This window comes from Peromyscus maniculatus, chromosome 9 (assembly GCF_049852395.1).
Source record: "Peromyscus maniculatus bairdii isolate BWxNUB_F1_BW_parent chromosome 9, HU_Pman_BW_mat_3.1, whole genome shotgun sequence".
Lineage (NCBI taxonomy): Eukaryota > Metazoa > Chordata > Mammalia > Rodentia > Cricetidae > Peromyscus > Peromyscus maniculatus.
The window spans coordinates 73,990,283-74,010,177 of NC_134860.1; the positions used below are offsets into that span (position 1 = coordinate 73,990,283).

At 43.1% G+C, this 19,895-nt stretch overlaps 1 protein-coding gene across 3 annotated transcripts in view; it reads right to left on the minus strand.

Annotated features, from left to right (window-relative positions):
- Positions 1-19,895, minus strand: part of Gtf2f2 (general transcription factor IIF subunit 2) — a 126,713-nt gene that overhangs the window by 85,463 nt on the left and 21,355 nt on the right. The window lies entirely within an intron of this gene.

Sequence of the window (19,895 nt, forward strand, 5' to 3'; positions counted from 1 at the left end):
TATCAGTCATGGATTCCCCTGTCCTCCCTCCTCCCAGCCTTCCCCTCCCCCCTCCCAATCTACCCCCTATTCCCACCACCTCCAAGGCAAGGTCTCCCCTGAGGAGTCAGCACAGCCTGGTACATTCAGTTGAAGCAGGTCCAGGCCCCTACTCTCTTCACCTACGCTGAGCAAAGTGTTTCAGCATAGGCCCTAGGTTCCAAAAAGCCGGCTCATGCACTAAGGACAGGCCCCGGTCTCACTGCCTAGGGGCCCCCTAAACAGTTCAAGCTAAACAACTGTCACACTTATCCAGAGGGCCTAGTCCAGTTCTATGGGGCTCCTCAGCTGTTGGTTCACAGTTTATGTGTTTCCACTAGTTTGGCTAGTTGTCTCTGTACTTTTCCCAATCATGGTCTCGATATCTCTTGCTCATATGATCCCTGCTCTCTCTCTTGTGGATTGGACTCCTGGAGCTCTGCCTGGGGCCTGGCCATGGATCTCTGCATCTACTGGATGAGGGTTCAATCATGACAGTTAGGGTGTTTGGCCATCCGATCACCAGAGTAGGTCAGCTCAGGCACCCTCTCTTATAAACTACTTGTAAACTATCCCTAGAGCCAAGTAAGCCTAATCAGTGGTCAGTCAGACAAAATCTCAATATGCCAACTAAAATTAGCTCTAATGAAGACTAGTAATTACAACTGGAAGGACCTAAACTGAGTTATAAATAAAGCTATTGTTTCCACTGAAGAGTAACTAGACACAATCATCATAAATGTAGACATTTTTAGAAAAGCATTTAAAACAATTTTAGAATCACAAATATCCAGACATAAGGTAACTGAGGTACCGTGCACTGCCTGATAGAAGCCAAGACAGAATCCTGTAAAACAGACTATCCATTAGAATGAACAAAGACAATGGGTGCCTTTGGACACTTTGCCCACAAATGTGAGAAACATTCCTCAATCTTCAGGAGAAACGAGATGAACTATATTATATCTGTAGCTGTGTAACAATTAACTTCAAAACGACACTGGGTTGGTCTTTTATGAGAAACTGGTAACCCCAACCATGGAGGAATCAAGTGCTGAATGTTGTCTCTCTCTTCTCCCTAAGCCTTTACTCCAGTGGCACTTTTCAGTATTTGGAGATGGTGAGACCACAGCACCAACCTCCTAATCTGTGAAGCACCAATCTTCCGCACTCCCCACGCCTTTTCAGAGACTTCACAGTCTTCAGAAGCACCCTTTTCCTTAGAGGGGAGAGCAGGAGGCAGGGCAGCTGGACTAACTCCTGGATGTGACCTCTAGCCCTCCATCTCATCCTTACACATCCTTCACTCTGGCATGGTCAAGTTCCTCACTCCCTCACCCGTTGGAAAGGCCACTTCAGTATGCAAGAGGCTTTACTTGCTGGTGTGAAGCGCTGAGGTGCTGGACGCTCACGGACACTTCTCTCCTTCACCCAATACAATTCTGCTGGGCTGGTTGGTTGGTTTGTTCCCTTCTCTTTTGCTTCCACTAAACTTCCTTTCTCATCATGTTCTATAGTCAAACCCCTGGACAACAGGATCCAGGGCTCTTCAAAATACTTAGTTTCCAGCCTAGCCAATCCCTTTATTCTCACCTTTTCATTTTTCTCCCATAAGCTGTCATTCTAGTCTCAAAACAAGTCTCTCAGATGCCATCTCAGATGGGTTTGGGAATACCAACCCCAGGCTGTCATGTATTTAGTCTCTATATCCCCAGCTTTCTGAAATAACAACTTCAAAGCTACAGAATCTATTAGAATATAATTCACTCAAAAAGGCAGTTGCAAGGGGGAAATATTCCATGTACAAAGCACCTCATTAGCGTAGAAAAATGTCATTTGGTGGAAATGATTTCATTTCAAGAAGAAAAAACTCCTCAAAAGTAATTCAAATAAATTACCTGCATCACTGATTCAACTGACATTCACTTTCACAAGTGCTTTCACTTGCTAAGTCATGTCAGAAGAAAAATATTAAAAGTTTTAAGTTAGAGAAAGAAAAATTAATTGGATCCCCAAATTAAATGATAAATTTACCAGCCTATGTGTCTCAAAGAACTAACTCATTTCTTATTTACTTAAAGGGAAAAGGAAAATATATGTTGCTAGCACTCTCTGGTCTGTCTTAGCACACAGTGCTTCTGAAGCTGAAATATTATATTTCTAGACAATACCTGTATCTATGTGAAACCCGTGATTAAAAATGTGAAAAGTAGTGTACATTAGAGGGAGACAATGTAAAGTATTAGTCTAGAAAATGCAATGGTGGATCTATGAATTAAAACTCAAAGTAGAAGTTGGGTGAGGTGGTGTCCGCCTTTAATCCCAGCACTTGGGAGGCAGAGGCAAGTGATCCCTGTGGACTTGAGGCCAGCTCATCAAAGTAGTGCTGGAGATGGCTTAGCCAGGAAGGCACTCATCCCCGGTGACCCAGCTCCATCCCAAGAACCCACATGGAGAAGCGGAGAAGTGGCTCTCTGACAAGTTGTCTTCTGACTCCCCCCAACAAACACACACACACACACACACACACACACACACACACACACACACACACGAAGAAGGGGGAAGTGAGGAGAGGAAAGAAGGGAGAGAGGGGAGAGAAAGAACCAGCCAACGCATACACACATGCTCCAAGACCTGTCTTGACCCCTCCAGAAGCCAACTGTAAGACAGTCTGAAATGATGGGCAGTGCACTTGTGAGGGAGGTGGAGGTGACTGTCCCGAAACACTGGAGAGACTGGGGAAAAGGAACAAAAGAAGTCAATGGAGAGACTAGTCTAGAAAACCAGTGCTAGCCGAACCCACTGTAGAAACTGTTGCTTAATCCAGCGGCAGAACTCTGGAAGGCAGCACAGGACACACTCTCAGAGTATCCCAACTTGGGGTTAATGGAAGAGCATTTCCTCCCACTAATTCTTTGCAGGTCAGACTGAAAGGCTGTCCATAGGGTTAAGAGTTAGTAGTCTTGCACTCTGTCCATCCCTCCCTGTGGGCAGGCTGGCTGGCAGAAGAAACAGCTCTCTCAGAGACAGAGATGCCACAATGTAGAAACTGGCCCAGGTACACAGAAATACTAGAACCAAGGGACATGCATGGGTGGGCACAGACATCACTTATGCCAGTTCCAAACCACAGGAGCCTGTCCTTCACTTGTGCATACAAGAAACATCAGTGTTCACCAAGACACCGCAGGAAAGCAGTGAAAACCGCTCCAAACCACGTTTTCCCTTTGTTCAACAGTATAGGTATTCATCTGAATAAATGGCCAAATTACAGTATGGAACAAGTTACACAGTAAGGAAAAATCTATTACATCACCACAGCCATGGTGATGTTAAATCCATGGTTAAATCCTAGGGTCATATGTAAGATACCGAAGCTGTAAACAACCCTGGGTGGGAAAGGTTTTCTTCTATCAAGAGAGATGACTATACTTCCTTCCATTCCTAAAACATTCTCAAGAAAGGCTTCAGAAGGAAGGGTTGAGGAAGATACCAGCATGCATCTGTTGGAACAGCCAGTGAGTATATCTGTAGGAAAGGATGCAGGCAAGCACTGATCCACATGTGCTTTAAAACGCCAACCAGAACAGACCTCAGCTGCAGCTCTCTACAAACACAGCAGGCTTTCAGTACCCACTGGCTCACCACTAACGTTTCTCCCTGGCCAGACCACACACAGCTCTCCACTCCTACTAGATGGTAGGGAAAGACAAGACTGTGGTTACATTTCAGAACCTTAAGCTGCTTACTGAGTGTTTTTGTATAATGGAATATAAAATGACCAAAGAAATTTATTTTAAATTTAAACTTAGAGAAATTGGTTTCTCTCTTCTTTTGATCAATTATCTTTCATATTCTAAGTAATAAACTGATATTGTAAACTGGAGTTTGCTAAAGTTATAAACACTGCCCCTCCTTGAGATACACACTCATTATACAAAGTCTCATAGAATCCTTTATTTGGTTGTTAACCTCTACTTGGAAAGCCTTCTGCTTCTTAGATTTTGGTCATATTAGATTAGCAATACTTTGCATTTCCAAACATATCTGTTAGTAACTTTTTGTTTGTTTGTTTGTTTTTGTTTTTTCGAGACAAGGTTTCTCGGTGTACTTTTGGAGCCTGTCCTGGAACTCACTCTGTAGATCAGGCTCATTTCGAACTCAGAGATCCACCTGCCTCTGCCTCCCAAGTGCTGGGCTCAAAGGCATGCACCTCCGCTCTCTGTTGTTAACTTTACTCTGACAAAGGAAAAACAATCCAACATTCAGTGAACAGCAGCCCCCTCAGCATGATCTCAAACGTGACACCAGTGCCTTGGTTGCCCTAGAAACCATTTTCTACTCTTAAGCATTTTCATCATACAAATTTTTTCAGTCTGTAGAATGATCATGCCACCAAAGCAGTAAGAAAGACTTGATGAACTGCATCTTCTCAAAGTGATGCCATGCAATATGAACATGGTTATTTCAGATAAAGTTGTAAGAAAAAGTGTATTTTAAAAGAGAAAATTAAAAACTAAGATAAGAAGCCACTGGAATTTGAACATTAACAGCTCCCACTAACTAAACCGATGAAGACATTTTGGGACTTAGGTTTTGTCTGCACCTATCCCAGTGGTTTGCAGTTGTGCATTTTTAAACAAGGAATCCATATAGAGACGCGCACTGAGAAAGTTAAGGGTGAAATGAAGTCATTACCATAACTCTGCTAGGGGAAAGGGTAGTGGCCTTGCTATACCATTATAACACTAGCCATACCTGATCTTGACTGAAAATGAGAACATGACTGCTCCTAGGTATGGCTGAGGTTTCTACTGTGGCTATGAGGGAGAGAACAGCAGAGGCATCTAAAAGATCCAGACTGAACCAGGCCATGAGAGGAGAGTGGGAAGGGGACAGTGATAGAGGGAACCAAGAGAGAGCTGAGAATCAAGAGAGCACATGGCTGAAGTGGCTGGATTATATAGAAACCAGAAGCTGGGGGAAGGGAAGCCCCTGGACTGGAGGGGTTTAGGGTAGGGGGTGGGATGAGAAATGCTGAGAGGAACCACAGGTAGTGAGTGAGTCTGAGGCCAAGAAGACACTTTGGTATACTAAATAGGCACCACAGCCATTTGGGACCTGACACCCTTGAAGTTCCAGGACAAAGGAGGCAGCCATTCTCCATACACTTTCTCTGCTTTTTATGTCTTCAAAAAATTCACCATAATAAAAACTCAAAAAGTGGGGTTAGAGGGTGGAAAATCCAATCTTATTTTTTTTCCCTTGAAAAATCCTATAAAATAATCCTCTGAAAAATACAAGTGAGAAGCTAGCCACACTTCAATTGATTGCATGTTTCCCTTTGCTATACCTGAGTCTCTGAGCCTGAGTGAACATGGACCAGAGCACAAAAGACATCTTTCCAGCTGGAAGAACTTTCTCTAAAAGCAGTAAAAAGCCACATTTAAAACACTCTGTGTATTGTTTTCTTTAGTGAAGGCTGCTATGAATTAACAAAAGTATGCTTTATGTCATGGTAAATACCCCCATGTCGTTTTAAAAGAATAAGCTCAGAAAAATAGCTATGAAAAAGAGGGTACTTAGTAGATGCTTTAAAATATCAATATAAGGATAAAACCTCAAGAGTAGCCTCCTAAAAGCATAAAAACTTCTACTATAACAAGAGACAAGGCAAAGACTGCAGAGAGTTGGGATAGAGGAACAAGAGCATTCACAATGGCTGTGGTAATATGAAAGAAAATGGTCCCCCAATAGGCCCACAGAGAGCAGCACTATTAAGAGGTGTGGCCTTGCTGGAGTAGGTGTGGCGTTGTTGTTGGAAGTGTGTCACTGGGGGGCAGGCTTTGAGGTCTCAAATGCTCAAGCCAGGTACAGTGTGACATTCACTTCCAGCTGCCTGCTGATCCAGATGTAGGACTCTCAGCTCCTTCTCCAGCACCATGTCTGCCTGCACACCACCATGCTTCCCACCATGATGATAATGGACTAAACTTCTGAAACTGTAAGTGAGCCACCACAATTAAATCTTTTCCTTTTAAGAGTTGCCCTAGTCATGGTGTCTCTTCACAGCATTAGAAACCCTACAAGAATTAATTGAATGGGTTCAATCACTTCTCTTGGCTCCTTTAACACATTACCCACTATATAACCTTTGTGCCCTCAAGGAGTTACAGCCAATAGCTTGTCCAACAAAAAGCATAGCATTGAAGTGATACATACAGCCACACACAGTCTTAGGCAGTACAATTTACCAGAGCAATGATGAAGAAATGGCACAAATATAAAAGGTGTAATTAGACATCTTTCCAAAATTGATTTACTCAACTGGACATGGTGGCACATGTCTATAAAGCCAAGGCAGAATACCAAGTTTGAGGCTGGCTTGGGCTATAGAATAAGAATCTATTAAAAATTTTAAAAAAAAAATTTAAAAAACAGAAAGAAAGAAGGAAATCAAGCCAAATTAATTTGTTTATCATTACCTAAGCCACGTTAAATCTACCATAAATTCCTGGAGCTGGGCAGGGATACCAGGGTTGGACTGTTTGTTTTAGAATATATGTAAAATGGTCTAAAACAAAAGTTAAACTTCCCATGTATTTCTCTTTTTTAAAATGTTATCCTTTTCCCATAAAACTGACTTTACATCCACCCTAAAATCTACTTACATCATTATTAAATGTTCAGGCCTACAGGCTGCATGATCTGGATCAACTGTGTAAAATCATCTCTCTCATCAATAAATTAACATACTACCATGGTGGTAGGTTTACTGAACCGAGTAAATGTAAGTTTGTGTACATCCACTATTGTAAACAAAATAAGACCATAACAGGTTATCTATTTTTTCTATTCATAGGCTACTGTTTAATAATAAATTAAGTACTTAATCATATGCCTCAATAAAAACCCCTTCGATTTTTTTCAAGCCAAGAAGCTAAGAGGAGATGAAATGCACAGCCACTGCAGTAAAGAGCAGGCAAGAGCCTCCCTTCCAACCCTGCTGGGCTGTGACTGTCTTACACACCGCCTCTGACCAGCACTGGCCACTCAAAGTGGGACCAGTGTGGCTGGGGGACAGGGGCTACAACTTTTTTTATTTTTATTTATTTACTTGAAAGCTCTCAACATTCTATGTAGGCTCTTAAATTAAATAAACAGTATGTGTCATTTTTAAAAATAATAAGCCAATAGTAGAGTCTTTCTTTTCTTTCAAGGGAATTACTATACCAACAGTGTCAGAAGACAGCTCTAAATGAAAACAGTACGAAGGAAACCAAACAAACCATCTTTTCTTTCTGTAATACAAATAGAGAACAAGGAAAGCTCGCCACGAGGTATTTTCTAAGAATGCAGGGGGAAAGTAGGGGCAATAGCACAGACCTGTCATCCAGCCCTTGGAAGGTGAGGAGAGGACATCAGAAGATCACTCTCCACTACACAACTGGAGGACAGCCTGGACTACATGCGGCTCTTTCTCCAAAAGAACGATAAAGATGATGAGGCACAGAAAGTACGGCACGTTGGCTCACGTCTGTAAGGTGAGTAGACTCAAGCACGAAGACTGCCATAAGTTTGAGGCCAGCCTGAACTACAGAGAGAGTTCCAGGACAGCCTGGGATACAGAGTGAGACTCTACCTCAAAAGGCAGAAAAGCAATAAAAGAAACCACAGCTATTCAAAGAACTGGGAAAGAATCCTGCCTGTAACGTAAATCTTGATGTTTGAAAAATACCAACAACACAATTTGAATACCACTCCCAAGGGAGGCTTTAAAAATAAGTAACTAGGGCTGGAGAGATGGCTCAACAGTTAAGAGCACTGGCTGCTCTTTGCAGAGGACCTGGGTTTAATCCCCAGCACTCACTTGGCAGTTCACAACCATCTGTAACTCCAGTCCCAGGGGATCTGAAGCCCTCTTCTGGCCTGCTCCAACACTGCACACACATTGCACATGCAGGCAAAAAACCCATACAGAGAAAGTAAAATTAAAACTAAAAGGCAAAAAGACAACTGTAAAAGCAGAAAAATTAAAATGAAATGTTTAAACACCGCAGCTCCTGATGTGACTAGAATGAATGAATGGTGTTGGAAAGATGGAGGGGAGAGGTGGGCTTTTTTGTTGTTTTTGGTTTTTTTTCCAATTAATTTGGGGAGGTTCTTTTGGGGAGGCATGCTGCAGGGGTGAGTGGTAGATATGGAGGGACTGGGAGGTGAGCAGGATTAGTGTGCATGATATGAAATTCCCAAAGAATCAATAGAGAACTATGTTTTTTAAAAAATGAAAATGTTTTAAAATTAAATAGTCAATGACTTAGTTTCAAAACCTCCAGGAAATAACTTCTCTTTTGAAACCAGTTTGTCCATGCTGACTTGGTCTGTAAAGATGCTAACTTATCCCTAAGAACTTGGGTGTACAGGAGCCTAAACAAAGAAGCAACTTCATGAACTGGAAGTTATAGAAAACCAACAGGAGAGAAGACAAGCATCTTTGTATCCCCCGCCATTCTCCCTGGGTGACAGTTTTCTAAATTCTTCAGGTTTGTTTTACCAAACTGGAAATGGCCAGGTTTGGTCAAAGGTAGGTATCAAAGTATTTCAAGAAAAGGTAAATATGAGGCTAGAGAGAAGACTCAGCATGTAAGAGTACTTGCTGCTCTTCCAGAAGACCTAAGTTCAGTTCTTAGCACCCCTGATGGATGGCTCACAACTGTGTAACTCCAGCTCTGGGGAATCCAATGCCTCTGGCCCCCATGGCACCGACATTCATATGTACATACCCACCTATACATAATATAATAAAAAATAAATCTTTTTTAAAAAGAGTAGGTAAGTATGACATACAATAAAAGTGTTAATGCTTTTTGACTTAAGTTCCAAGTTAACTCCAGTTCCAGAGGATCCAATGCCCTCTTTGGCTTCCTTCAGCACCAGGCACACACATAGTGCAAAAACATACATGAAGGCAAAACATTCACACACATAAAAACAAAATAAAGCAATCTTTTTATTTAACTAGGAAAATACAATGGGCCAGAAATGATAGATGGAGCCTTCTGAGGAACAGTATTCTAAATGTTAACTGATGCACAATGAAAACATTGTCAGTAGGATCATGACAATACAGATGATGAAGAGGAGGCGGCACTACCAAATTACAAAAATGCACGGCTGTCATGGCTAAACAGAATGTAAGCATCTTCTCTCCTATTCTGCCGAGTAGTCACAGTTTCACTGGGAATACTGGACTGTTAAGTTTCTCATTGGTGTAACTTACATTGCTGTGGAATGGTCTGTATGTCAAATTGCTCTGATTGGTCAATAAATAAAACAGTGATTGGCCAGTGGCCAGGTAGGAAGTAGATGGGACAAGGAGAGAGGAGAGTTCTGGGAAGCAGAAGGCTGAGACAGAGAGACACTGCCAGCCAGGCCGCCATGACCAGCAGCATGTGAAGACACTGGTAAGCCACCAGCCACGTGGCAAGGTATAGATTTATGGGAATGGATTAATTTAAGCTATAAGAACAGTTAGCAAGAAGCCTGCCTCGGCCATACAGTTTGTATGCAATATAAGTCTCTGTGTTTATTTGGTTGGGTCTGAGCGGCTATGGGACTGGCGGGTGACAAAGATTTGTCCTGACTGTGGGCAAGGCAGGAAAACTCTAGCTACATTACATCACAAATGTCTACCAAATTACAGTTTTAAATTCTAAAAAAGAAAAAAGAAAAAAAAAACAGAAGAAAAACTAATCTTGTGAGTACATACTCTATACTTCCAAAATAGCTCTCATATCTAAGCACTGAACTTCCATCATTGCTAGATATATAAAAGACACTACTTAATTCAGCTCCAAAAACCATACTGGTTTTCTCTGGTTACACTGTAAAGACATATAGAGAAGCACACTGAGTCATGCTCATACAGCAACTCCAGAGCAAGAGTCCTCTAGAGAAGCAGCTGTGGGGCTGGGACCAGGAAGACAAAGATGGGAATCAGTGTATCTAAAATCCTCTAGAGTCTTGAGAACAGACTATATCATAGTACTTACAAAATTGTAGTACACAACAATCGGAAGACGTTAAAAACTGGTCTCTAAACTTTCCTAAAGGTTTAAACTACTACACCATAAAAATTGAGGGCTGGCTCTGCTAGCCCCGGGAAGCAGATCAGTGTCCTGCTCAGCCTTCATCAGAGAAGCTTCCTCCTGCAGTAGAAGGGAAGAAACACCCACAAGTGGACAAGGTGCAGAAAGAAAGCAATTTTCGATAAATAAAATACATAAAAACAAGAGTAAGTCATTAAATTTTAATGAATTTGTCATTCCCAATATTATTTAACACTATTCTAGTTTCCAGGTTCTTTCTTTTAGTCTGTCCTTGGTTTATAGCTACCACATAAGCCAGCTCTAATTTCTACACACATACTTGAGTATGGACGCACAGACATCCCTTTTACTCTCTTTCAAGCACTGAGTAAAGGAACAGCTCTACTATTGGGCTCAGTGTTCCACAGTAGACAGTTCAGGCAGCTGGCAATAAATCTACAAAAAACCACCACAAACCTCGGTGGCAGCTCAGGAAATATAATCCCCTCACTTTGTTCCCCTCCCAAGTGCTGAGATTGCTCTGACAGGGAGACGGCTCAGGAAGAAGTAGTAGCCGGTCTTCCCTCCTCCTGTGGGGGCCTTGTCACTTAGTCACCTGGGAAACAAGAAAGCCCAGCACAGTTGCTAAGGCAGACAGGGCTTGGAGCTGACTGAGAAGTGACATACAGGAAGAAGGGATGTGGAGAGTGGAGGAAGGCCTGAGTGGTGTGTGTTGTTGACATGGCCACGGCCATGCTAAGGACCACAGCCTTAGATCCAGACTTTCACCAGAATGAGGCTTGGAGAGATGTCAAAGCCTCCCTCTAGTCCACTACAGATGATAATCCTGTGTGCAGGAAATGTCCAGCCCAGAAGGCTGCTTCTCTATGAAGACTGCTTGATCCCAAGATTAGCTAAACTTGCCTCCTGATTCAGCTGTATACCATAAACCCCGCCTCCTTGCTTCTCCTGTATGCAATAACTCTGCCTCTCCGTTCAACTGTGTAGATTAAACATGCTGAGCTTCCTAGGTGCTGAGGCTTCTCCACTGGAGTCCAGGCTACCCAATTCCAGCTTTTCTGTGTGACCTTATGCTGTCTTTTCTTCATTCCTTTACTGCCCCAGGCGGGTCAGTCTCTGGGCTGTGCAAGGACACAGCAGAGAGACAAAAGACAATGGCCACGGGGCTCAGAAGCAAGGATGCAGCAGAAGTTCTGCTGCCTTACTTTTTGTTAGGATCTTCCATCAAACCAGGAGCTCACCTAACGACGTTGATTAGCCATTTTTCATTGTGATAATGTGAGCAGGAATGACACCTATAGACTCATGTTTGAAGACTTGGTCCATAAGGAGTGGCAATATTAGGAGGTGTGGGCTTGTTGGAGGAAGTGTGTCACTAGGGGGGTGAGCTGTGAGGTCTCAGAAGCTCAAGCCAGTCTTTTCCTGCTGCCTGCCAATCAGGATGTAGAATTCTCAGCTCCTTCTCCAGCACCATTTCAGCCAGCACACTGCCACGCTTCCCTCCATGATAATAATGGACTAAACCTCTGAATTGTAAGTCAGTTAAATGTGTTCCTTTATAAGAGTTGCCATGGTCATGTTGTCTTTCCACATCAAGGGAAACATTAACTAAGCCTGTCGGTGGTAGTGTACACCTTTAATCCCAGCACTTGTCAGGTAAAGGCAGGCAGATCTCTTTGAGTTCAAGGCCAGCCTGATCTACAGAGCTAGTTCCAGGACAGCCAGAGATACACAGAGAAACCCTGTCTCAATAAACAAAAGGAACCCTGTCTTGATAAACAAGAGAGAGGGGGGGGGAGGGAGGGGAGGGGAGGGGAGGGGAGGGAAGGAAGGAAGGAAGGAAGGAAGGAAGGAAGGAAGGAAGGAAGGAAGGAAGGAAGGAAGGAAGGAAGGAAGGAAGGAGCGAGCCCTAACTAAGACAGCCATCAAGCTTCAGGAATCCATTTGGCTCAGCTAACCCAGTGCTGGGATTACAGACCTGCCGCCATGCCTGACTTTTTACAGGGGCACTGGGAATGTGAACTCAGGTCCTCACAGTTGGAAAGCAATTTACCAAAAGAGCCATCTCTTAATCACGGGGAGATGCTTTAAACAAATATTTCAGCAGAAGCAACTAAGAAGGCTAATCAGAGAATACCTAAGAACTTTAGTTCTCATCTGCATGGTGGAGTCCCTGAGGTCCCTCCCCAAGGGACCCAGGTTTTGTTTTTTTAAATATTTATTTATTTATTGTGTATGCAGTGTTCTGCCTGCATGTATGCCTGCATGCCAGAAGAGGGCACCAGATCTCATTACAGATGGTTGTGAGCCACCGTGTGGTTGCTGGGAACTGAACTCAGGACCTCTGGGCCATCTCTCCAGCCCCCTCCCCACAGAGTTTTAGGGAGAATTAAACTGACAGTACATGGCTAGGCAAGTAAAATGTCAGGAGAAATATTACACTTGAAGGAAACTGACTATGAATCAGGGCCAGTGTAAAAATATGCACTATACTCCTTATTTTCAGTCTTGGGGTTTTTTGTTTGTTTGTTGTTTTTTTGACAGGGTTTCTTTGTGCAGCACTGGTTGTAGACCAGACTGGTCTCGAACTCACAGAGATCCACCTGCCCTGCCTCCCAAGAGCTAGAATTAAAGGCGTGCGCCACCACCATCCACAGCAACCTCTCCCCCACACAGACACAGGCATGTTATTGCTCTAAGATTGCTACCGAGCAGTGCAGGAGGAGCAGTACCTCTATAATGTAGCACATAAGGAAGGGCTGCTTATGTAAAGCACACTAAGCTAGCATTCCTCAGAACTGGGGCCAACGACCCCTAGGGGATCCTCCAGATCTTCTGGGTACCCACCAGGTCCGAACTACTTTATTAAAATATGGAATTGCCTTTTCACTGCTCTTAGCAACAGTGGGTAAAAGCGGTGGTGCCACCACAAATCAAGGCAGTGACAACAATCTGCATGTCGGTTTGCTTCACTACCGTATACTCCAGGCTCTGGGGGGGGGAGGGTTGTTTGTTTGTTTGTTTTAAAGTTGGTTTTCCGTCAGATGTCTCCCTCAAGTATACAGACTTTAACATTCTGTAAAGGCAAATGCAAGCAAGGCACACACAAAGCACTTCTGCTGCTCCTGGGTAACATGACTGCCTTAGCGGATGGACACATGGGTGTGAGTAAGTCTGCCTATTTGTTTTCAGTTGGTTTGAAAAAGCAAATCAACTGACTGATAAACCAGTCACTCGCACTCTAGTATCTGGGCAGTATTTTTTTCAAAATTGAATGAGAAACACTCGTCCCTTCAAAGACAACACCTCAACTGTACTTAACAAACACAGCTTCTCGAGAATATTACGTCTGAAGAGCTTGTGCCCAGTGTCTTAAGCTCAGCAGCTTTCTAATACTAAAATTCTCATCTGAGAAACTCACCAATGCTGCTAATGAACACAAGCACTCTCAGAAACCTAACCACACAGGTGGCACTGCCAACACCAGTTCAAGTCTGGGAAGGCAGGGTCCTGCTAAGGGACATACGCTGTGCCAACCCCAGTTCAAGTCTGGGAAGGCAGGGTCCTGCTAAGGGACATCCGCTGTGCCAACCCCAGTTCAAGTCTGGGAAGGCAGGGTCCTGCTAAGGGACATACACTGTGCAAACACCAGTTCAAGTCCGGGAAGGCAGGGTCCTGCTAAGGGACATACACTGTGCAAACACCAGTTCAAGTCCGGGAAGGCAGGGTCCTGCTAAGGGACATACACTGTGCAAACACCAGTTCAAGTCCGGGAAGGCAGGGTCCTGCTAAGGGACATCCGCTGTGCCAAGAACAGTTCAAGTCCGGGAAGGCAGGGTCCTGCTAAGGGACATCCGCTGTGCCAACACCAGTTCAAGTCCGGGAAGGCAGGGTCCTGCTAAGGGACATACACTGTGCCAACACCAGTTCAAGACCAGAACCCAGCCTCCAGTGAAAGATTAGCCCGAGAGGAACACAGACTCTGAATTTGTTTGTCTGGATTTGTGGCTGTTGTTTTTGGGAGGAGAGGGGGTTGAGACAGGGCCTCTCTATGCAGCCCTAGCTATCCTGGAACTCCCTATGAAGACCAGGCTGGCCTTGAACTCTCCTTCTCCTGGAATTACAGACACGGACTACCATACTTGGCCTTTGATAAGTATTCTAATCTGTCAAAAATTCAAAAATTTGAGCCATAGCTGGGCAGTAGTGGCACACACTTTTAATCCTAGCACTTGTGAGGCAGAGGCAGGTAGATCTCTATGAATTCAAGGCCAGCCTGATGTAGAGAGCAAGTTCCTGAACAGCCAGGGCTGTTACAAAGAAATCCTGTCTCAAGAAAAGAGAGAGAGAGAGAGAGAGAGAGAGAGAGAGAGAGAGAGAGAGAGAGAGAGAGAGAGAGAGAGAAAGAAAAGAGAGAGGGAAAGAAAAGAGAGAAAGAGAAAGAGAAAAAGAAAGAAAGAGAGAGAGAAAGAGAGAGAAAGAAAGAAAGGAAGAAGGAAGGAAGGAAGGAGAGAAAGAGAGAGAGAGAGAGAGAGAGAGAGAGAGAGAAAGAAAGAAAGAAAGAAAGAAAGAAAGAAAGAAAGAAAGAAAGAAAGAAAGAAAGAAAGAAAGAGAGAGAAGGAAGTCCAGCAGTATGTCTGTTTCCCAGCTTCTGCTAACTTTTTAGAACAAAGCTAAGTAAAAGTCTCTGGGGCAATTAGTAATATACATCTATAGCTTTAGTAAACAGCAGAGATCATGTTTCAAACCAGTGGAAAAACAATCTAATGAGATTTTGAGTGTTAACAGGCTCACATGCATATACAAACAGCTGGAATTCAAATCTCTCAAAATCAAGTATCAGATACCCCATTCTTCACAATGGGGTAAAATGCAGCAGTAATGTTCTCCATAAGCACTCAAAACTTTAATTTAAAACAAAGGCACACCATACTTCAAGCTTTGCTCACTACCTTGCAAGGCAGAACCATCCACAGCAGATTCCAAATTCCTCAGTGACAGTTTAAATTTCAAGCGAACAGTAATTCAGCATCTCAAGGAGATTTTTCATCCTAAATATTTTCTTCAAACTTGTAGTCTAAGCCATACTGGGCAAAGTAAATGTTTCCGGGCCAATTATCTTGGCTGCTACTTTATCTGGGGAATAGGTTTTTGAAAATATGTAGAAGAGCTAACCAAGCCTCAGTGCGCACAATGCTGAACTAGGTTGATTAGCAAAGAGAAAGTGGGGGGAGGGGGAGTCTATCCAAAACTACAATAAACAAATGCAAAGTGTAATAAGATTACTTTATATTCAGTCCTGAACCTCAAGTATCTTCAGCCAAGCTGTTAACTTCCAAAGGAGAAAGGCAGGCTATGCAAGTGGCTAATAAGCTGTCTCGTTCTAAAGCACTGAAAAGTATCTCTGGAGCATGCGTGATTCTTAGCAGGCACCAAATATTTCACTGCATTCACTCCGTTCAATTCTATTCTACTGGGTACTGTGGGTATAACCTAAGACCTAGCCTCAGTCTAAAAAGTTTAAATATGGGACAAAATAAGTTATGGAAATCTACTGCCAAGTGAATCTAAGTGAGGTAATTACTTTTCTATTGCTTTGACAAAACACCCTGATCAAAACAACTTATAAAAGAAAGCATTTAATTTGGCTTACAATCTGAGGGTTAGAGTTCATGGTAGTGAAGCAAAGTCCTAAGAGCTGAAGCTCACATCTTGATCCACAAGTAGGAGGCAGAGACACACTAGGGATGTTGAAATCTTTTGAAACCTCAAAGCCCACCCCCAGTGACACACCTCCTCCCACAAGGCCACACCTAATCCTTCCCAAGCAGTTCCTCAACTGGAGACCAAATATTCAAATGTAAGAGCCTCTGGGAGCCATTCTCCTCCACATCATTGACAGTAGGGTTACAAATAAAAGCTAGCTCCATAAAGGCCATGTCTACAAAAGGCACCACACACACCTGGCAGGACAAACAAGAGGAAAAGCGGAGGCTGCTCTGCAAATAGCTGTTAGAAAGAAAAGGGACTTAGCAGCTGGGAGCAGCTGAGAGTGGAGACCCAGCAATCTGAAGAGGTTGTCAACATGTTCATGTGTTATTTCTACAAAAAATGACCAGGTGAGGATTGTGGCTAAGCACAAGAGGAAGCAATCGAATAACTAATGTGGCCAAGAGAATAAAGAGCTTGAGTTTAGCCGGGCGTTGGTGGCGCACGCCTTTAATCCCAGCACTCGGGAGGCAGAGGCAGGCGGATCTCTGTGAGTTCGAGGCCAGCCTGGGTTACCAAGTGAGCTCCAGGAAAGGCGCAAAGCTACACAGAGAAACCCTGTCTTGAAAAAAAAAAAAAAAAAAAAAAAAAAAAAGAGCTTGAGTTTATAGAGAATATGGAATAAAAAGGTGAATTTGTTCTCTGTCTTCTGGACTTAGGTGATTTACATGATTGTGAGATTTACTGATACAGGGCTGGACATGAGGTATGAGACTAGACGTCTGTCACTGCTACCACACTGGACCACGCCTGTCATGGCCTCCTGCTTCTAGCCTTGCTTGCATGGGGCTCTTCTCAAGCCAGTCAGAATGAGCCTTTACAAAGTAAACTGACTCACCTGGTGCATCCCACAGCTTCTCATTCCATTAAATACACCCCAAAATCTTCACAGGGGCTTCTGAACCTGAAAACCCACTTAGACTCTTCCCTTAGACTCATCTACTCCTGACCTTCCTGCTACTGCCTGGACATAGCAGGCTGGCTATGGACTGCTCACTTAAATTCCCTAAGCCTAGAAGAGGACACACACAAAGTAGGCAGCAACATCAACCTGCTGAAGTAATGAACTGCTACCAAGAGATGAAGGAAGGGAGGGAGGGAGGGAGGAAGGAAGGAAGGAAGGAAGGAAGGAAGGAAGGAAGGAAGGAGGAAGTCCTGCCTGCCACTTTAGTATCTTCTAACTCAGTGTTACCACGCATCCGGATGCTCATGCCCAGACCCTGGAAAGCACTCCTGTTAGCCTCCCCTCCCCTCCCATCCCCAGAGACTGTCAGCACAATCTCTGCTCTCTTCTTGCCTAATCTATCCAGAAGAGTCCCAGTTCAAGAAGAGCAGAGAAGCTCAGTTGTGAAAAGTGTGAGCTGATACAGTGGGAGGAGAAATGCAGATGCAGAGGTAGAGGAGCTAACCCATAAGAAGCCGAGCTTCCAACCAGGAACAAATTAATTTGGTTGATAAAATGTTAATGATATGAAGATAGTTTTGATTAAAGGACAGCATTATAAAGTACACTATTAGTCCCCTCTAATTCCATCTCCCACAGACATTCAAATATATAAAACTCAAGGATGGCTCAAAGAAAGTCTCTCAAAACCAACAAAATTACATTAACAAAAGGCCTAGTTATTAAAACTAAAACTCTATACATACTGAACTTAACACTAATTTTCTTATAAAAGTCTACATTTTATAGACTGGTATATTACCTAAAATGAGCTTAAAAATATTTATTTTTCAGCTCGGGATACCCGGGCTGTGTCTGGAAGAGAGAGAGTACCTCGAGTTGCCACACTGAGTCAGAGGGAGAACAGAAAGAGAGAAGAGAAGGACAGAGCCTGGGAGCGAAATCTGAGGCTGTATATGAACCTTGAATTCTGACTGACGCCGGCTGGCCTGTTGGCTGGCCTGTTACTCGCTGGACTTGGAACCCTGACGTGGGCTCTTGGACTTCTACTTCCTGGGTTCCGCCCAGATGCCAGACCCTCAGGTTTTGGCTCTTGGACTCTGCTTTTAGAGAAGGGCTAAGAGTTGAGAGATAAACAAACTCCCTACATAAAAAAAAAAAAAAAAAAAAATATTTATTTTTAAACATTTATTTGTGCATGTGTTTGCATACATGTATGTGGATATGTGTTTGGAAGGCAGAGGTCAACATGGGCTATCGTCCTCAATTACTTTTCCACCTTATTTGTACGTATGGTGTATACGTATGTGGTTCCATGTGCATAGGCACATGTATGTGCTGTGGATATCACTCTATATAAATAAAACACTGATGGCCAGTGACCAGGCAGGAAGTATAGGCGGGACAAAGAGAGAAGAGAATTGGAGAAACAGGAAGAAGGAGGGAGAGACACTGCAGCCACCGCCAGGACAAACAGCATGTAAAGACGCCGGTAAAGACGTGGCAAGGTATAGATTTATAGAAATGGGTTAATTTAAGATGTAAGAACAGTTAGCAAGAAGCCTGCCATGGCCATACAGTTTGTAAGTAATATAAGTGTCTGAGTGATTATTTTATACTTGGATTGTGGGACTGCAGGGCTTGGTGGAACCTGGAGAGAAGCCCTCCAGCAACATGTATGCATATGTGTGGAGACCAGAGGTCGATTGAGGCATCTTTCTTAATCACCTTACAGCTTATTTTTTGAGACAGGTCTCTCACCCGACCTGGAGCTCACAGATTCAGCTGAACTGGTTTGCCAGCAAGCTCCAAGGATCTATCCACTTGTCTCTCCTTTTCAGTGGTGCTAAGCACTGGTCTAAGCATTTGAGTACACTATAATGTAAGTGTAAATAATTACCCAGATTTCACAAAGGAAGAACTTAAAGAACAGAAAGGTCCAAAGAAAGTCAAGGGCAATGACTTACAAAAAAAAATTCCCACCTACAAAGTAAGTTTCTGTGCTACAAAAAGTTCCTTCCGTTCTATAATGCAAACACACTGTCCACACATTCTCCCATCTGTTTTGTTCTGTAAGTTCATACCCAAATGGGAATTATGTTCTTCTCAGGTAATGGTCAAATTTTCATTCACCACAAGAAAAACACAAGAGCAGAAAGACTGCATGGTATGAGACAGACAGGCAGACAAAACGGGACAGACAGGCAGATGAAACGGGACGAGGACAATCTGCATCCTTTTCCATACCCTGTGCCAAGATAAGCCTGAAACCATATCACTGGGAGCACACTTGCTACCAAAATGGGAACACAAAATGTTCAGGAAGAATTTAAAAGATGAAAACTAAAGAACAATTTTGAGGACAACACATGTTAGTTTTCTGAATCACAACCAGAGCCAAAGCATTCTTTGGAAACACTAGTCACATAGTTACAAAAAAATAGAAACAAGGTACTTTTTCTGCTAGGCAAGTTAGAGCCTCCCCGAGCCTCTGCCTCTGATGGCTCATCACAGAAGGCAAGAAGCCTCACAGGTTCAACATCTTCATTCCAAAGACTAAGCACAGCCTGCCTGTTTGTACATGCACTGTGCCCTGAACAATAGAACATATTATAAATGGCTATTGATTGGCTGAATTTTCCCCAACATAAAAGTGTATTTTCTACTTCCCTGAACACGATACAACAAATTAATATAGCATCAAAAGAATAAAAGTAAAAAAGCTGGGCAGTGATGGCACACGCCTTTAGTCCCAGCACTCGGGAGGCAGAGGCAAGCGGATCTCTGTGAGTTCAAGGCCAGCCTGGTCTACAGAGTGAGATCCAGGACAGGCACAAAGCTACACGAGAAACCCTGTCTTGAAAAACTAATAATAATAATAATAATAATAATAATAATAATAATAATAATAAAAGTAAAAATCAATCCTTTAGCTCTGGCTTCATGTCCCTAAAGTTATGTCATCACTATTTTAGATTCTCCATCAAAGGGAAAAAACAAAGACTAGATCAGTTTATACAGCTACTGGAAATCTAATAGATCAGTTCACACAGTTACTAAAATCCCAACATGACAAAAATGCTTTTTTAAAG